The sequence below is a fragment of the Rhinopithecus bieti genome, unplaced genomic scaffold, assembly GCF_001698545.2.
Source record: "Rhinopithecus bieti isolate Rb0 unplaced genomic scaffold, ASM169854v2 scaffold_7438, whole genome shotgun sequence".
Classification (NCBI taxonomy): Eukaryota; Metazoa; Chordata; class Mammalia; order Primates; family Cercopithecidae; genus Rhinopithecus; species Rhinopithecus bieti.
Window position 1 is genome coordinate 1833171 of NW_016805589.1, and position 4315 is coordinate 1837485.

At 45.9% G+C, this 4315-nt stretch overlaps 1 long non-coding RNA gene across 1 annotated transcript in view; it reads right to left on the reverse strand.

Annotated features, from left to right (window-relative positions):
- LOC108530221 (uncharacterized) overlaps window positions 1-4097 on the reverse strand; it is a 15863-nt gene extending 11766 nt beyond the window's left edge. Inside the window, exons 1-2 of the long non-coding RNA XR_001885778.1 lie at window positions 4040-4097; window positions 3112-3188 (exon numbers count right to left, since the gene is read on the reverse strand). This is a non-coding gene — a long non-coding RNA (uncharacterized LOC108530221). The remainder of the gene's footprint in view (window positions 1-3111; window positions 3189-4039) is intronic.
- Between the last annotated feature and the right edge of the window lie 218 nt (window positions 4098-4315).

Genomic DNA, 4315 nt, shown 5'->3' on the forward strand with positions numbered 1-4315 from the left:
AAAAAAAAAAAAAATTTTCTCTTTATCACTAGTTATGAACAATGTGATTATCATATGCCTTGGTGTAGTCTTCTTTATGTTTCTTCTGTTTGAGATTTGTTAAGCTTATTGCACCTGTGGGTTTCTAGTTTTCCTCAAATTTGGAAAAATTTTGGCTGTTACTTCTTCAGATATATTTCATGCCCTCTATTCCTGTCCTGTTTTTCATGCTCCAATTATATTTGCCTGCTTGACATTGTCCCACAGCTCACGGATGTGCTGTTCATTGTTTTTAGTTTTGTTTTTTTTTTCTGTCAGTGTTTTTACTGACAGATGGTTTCAATTCATTAACCTTTTTTTCTGCAGTATCTAATGTCTTAATCGCATCCAGTTTATTTTACATCTCAGACATTCTATTTTTCACCTCTGGAAGTTTGATTCATAACTTTTTTTTGCCTTCCATGTCTCTCCTTAACATGCTCATGCTTTCCTTTAATTTTCTTGAACGTACATAGTTAGAATGCTGTTTTAATGTTTTCATATACTAATTGCGTCATCTGCAGCATCTCGGGTCTATTCCTCAGTAGGGGTTATGTTTTCCTACTTTGTGCATGCCTGTCAACTTTTGATTGGATGCTAAATATTGTGAAGTCTACATTGTGGAGTGCTGGGGTGCTTTGCATTCCCATAAACATTGTTGGACTTTGTTCTGGGATGCAGCGGGATACAGCTGTGTTGCTTGGAGTTAATCTGATACTTTGAGTCTTGCTTTTCAACTTCGTGAGGCTGAGTCTAGAGCAGAACTTAGTCCAAATCTGGAGTTGACAAACTGTGGCCCACAGACAAGCTGTCAGTATTGGTAAATAAAATCTTATTGGAACATGGCCACACCCATTTGTTTACATATCGTCTAGTGCTGCTTTTATACTTCAGCAGCAGAATTGGGTTGCTGTAGCAGCAGTGGCTGTTATGAACCACAAGCCTAAAAAATGTTGTATCTGGTCCTTTAAGAAAAAAGGGGCCGGGCACGGTGGCTCAGGCCTGTAATCCCTGCACTTTGGGAGGCCGAGGCGGGTGGATCATGAGGTCAGGAGATCGAGATCATCCTGGCTAACATGGTGAAACCCTGTCTCTACTAAAAATACAAAAAACTAGCCAGGTGTGGTGGCCGGCACCTGTAGTCCCAGCTACTCCCGGGAGCTGGAGCTTGCAGTGAGCCGAGATCGTGCCACTGCACTCCAGCCTGGGCGACAGAGCCAGACTCTGTCTCAAAAAAAAAAAAAAAAAAAAAGAAAAAAGAAAAAGGTTGCCTGGCCGAGCTTGGAGGCCCATGCCTATAATCCCAGCACTTTGGGAGGCCAAGGCAGGTGGATCACTTGGAGTCAGGAGTTTGAGACCAGCCTGACCAACATGCAAAACCTGCTCCATGTATTAGAAGGTCTTTCCCCTTTGATTAGTTGGAACATGAACTACTCTTGGCCATGTCTGAGCTCTGAAAATTATTCCACTTACTTTATTCCTCTTTGCACTGTGGCCTGGAAACTCTATCCAGACAGTGAGCTGGGGCGCTCTCAGGGCTCACCTAATTTGTTTTCTTTTCTCAGGGGATCATTGTCTTGTGCTTTGTCTAAAAACTTGTCCAGTGTTGGCCAGGCGCCGTGGCTCATGCCCGTAATCCCAGCACTTTGGGAGGCTGAGGCGGGCGGATCACAAGGTCAGGAGATCGAGACCATCCTGGCTAACGGCTAACACTGTGAAACTCCGTCTCTACTAAAAATACAAAAAATTAGCCGGGGGTGATGGCGGGCGCCTGTTATCCCAGCTACTTGGGAGGCTGAGGCAGGAGAATGGCGTGAACCCAGGAGGCAGAGCTTGCAGTGAGCCGAGATCACACCACTGCACTCCAGCCTGGGTGACAGAGCGAGACTCCGTCTCAAAAAATAAATAAATAAATAAAAAACTTGTCCAATGTCTAAAAACTGTTGTTTCATAAATTGCGTGTCTTTTCTAGTTATTTAAGGTAGGAGAATAAATCACCCTCTATTATTCCATTATGGCTGAAAGCTAACATTCCTTACCTTTTTTTTTTTTTTTAAATTTTTTTCCTCTTCTGATTACAAAAGTGGTATGTGTTCCTAACCTACTGGCTTCTCTGCCACAGTGGAGCTGATTGGCCACCCCAGCTTTTTGCAGTTACTCCACTTTTTTTTTTGAGACAGTCTGGCTCTGTCACCCAGGCTGGAGTGCAATGGCGCAATCTCCGCTCAATGCAACCTTCGCCTCCCGGGTTAAGCGATTCTCCTGCCTCAGCCTCCCGATTAGCTGCTATAGGTGTACGCCACCATGCACCACTAATTTTTGTGTTTTTTAATAGAGACAGGGTTTCACCATGTTGGCCAGGCTGGTCTTGAAATCCTGACCTCAGGTGACCTCCCCGCCTTGGCCTCCCAAAGTGCTGGGGTTACCAGTGTGAGCCACTGCAACCGGCCACTTTTATGGTATCTTTTCTGTCACCCCACTTTCATGATATCTCTTCCATCTGCGATCTCTTTTTTATCTGTTCTTTGTTGGTTTCGTCCGCCTTAAATATTAGGATATCAAGTAGTAATAATCCCGGTTTCTCACCATTCCTCCATTCTCCTGTAGCTTCAACCACCATGTGAATGGGGATCCTTAGGGATTTAAAGTATACTTTTTAGTTGTTCAGTCCTAGATTGAAATCTTGGTTGTACTATTTATTATGACATGGGCAGACTCAGGTTTTCTGGCATTAAGAATAATCTCTAACATTTTTGTGCTCTTAATTCATACCTGGGCTGGGCACAGTGGCTCACACCTGTAATCCCAGCAATTTGGGGGGCCGAGGTGGGGGATCACCTGAGGTCAGGAGTTGGAGACCAGCCTGGCCAACATGGTGAAACCCTGTCTCTACTAAAAATACAAAAAATTAGCAGGGTGTGGTGGCAGATGCCTCTAATCCAAGCTACTCAGGAGACTGAGGCAGGAGAAGCGCTTGAACCCAGGAGGCAGAGGTTGCAGTGAGTCAAGATGGCACCGTTGCACTCCAGCCTGGGCAACAAGAGCCAAACTCTGCCTCAAAAACAAAAAAAAACCAAACAAAAAAAGCCATACCTGATGATGGGCTCTGTACATCACACATATCTGTAATCTTCCACAGCAACTCTATGAGGGAGGTACTTTTGTTATTCCTAGTTTATAATGGAGAAAACCGAGATTCAGATAAGTTAGGTTACTTGGCTCAGGTGGACAAGCTAGAATTTGGACCAAGGATTTTCTGATGAGACCAGCTGACCAGCTATCCTTTCTCCCTAAGATCTTCTCCGTCTGATCTTCTGTTTGGGTGCTGAAAGTCCTGCTTGCTGGGAAACCCTCAGAACTGGAAAAACTGGGGTAGTTGACCAGCACAGGTAGTTGCCCTGCTCTGCCTGGATCGCTTCCCTGTACTCATTTCATATTTTGTATAATTTAAACTCTAAATGCATGTTTAGTAGTTTGTATGGTGCCTGACACACAGTAAGCACTTAAAAGTGCAAGCTGAGCCAGGCGCGGTGGCCCAAGCCTGTAATCCCAGCACTTTGGGAGGCCGAGACGGGCGGATCACGAGGTCAGGAGATCGAGACCATCCTGGCTAACTCGGTGAAACCCCGTCTCTACTAAAACTACAAAAAACTAGCCGGGCGAGGTGGCGGACACCTGTAGTCCCAGCTACTTGGGAGGCTGAGGCAGGAGAATGGCGTAAACCTGGGAGGCGGAGCTTGCAGTGAGCTGAGATCCGGCCACTGCACTCCAGCCTGGGCGACAGAGCGAGACTCTGTCTCAAAAAAAAAAAAAAAACTGCAAGCTGTTATTACTGCTCCTGTTTCTAAGCCTTCTGAATACAAGTGGTGGACATTCGTTGGTCTTTCTGATGACCCAACATCTGAACATCATTTCTCTGTGTTGGGAATCTTCCGCCTTATGGGGCCGAACGCACTTCCCACTCCAGAGTAATCCTTCCCACGCTGACAGCGAGAACGCGGGCATGTGGCTCAGGCCCCACCTGTCAGAAGCCCGTGCTCTGATCCTGATTAGAAGCGGGGCCCACACACATCTCTCCTGGTGAGGATGACAGTGGCAGGATTCTGGAAGCAGAACGCAAGCCAGGGCTGCGAGATAGAGTCGGTTTCCAGTGGTATCAACAAGGGGCTCCTCACTGGCTGAGGTCTGGAATGAATTCGATGTTTGCTCCTGGCTATAAAGGGGCGAACCTTGGTTATCTGGCTGTTCTGGAAATTACAAGAATTGCCAGATATCCTCTAGCAATTTCCTCTTGTGT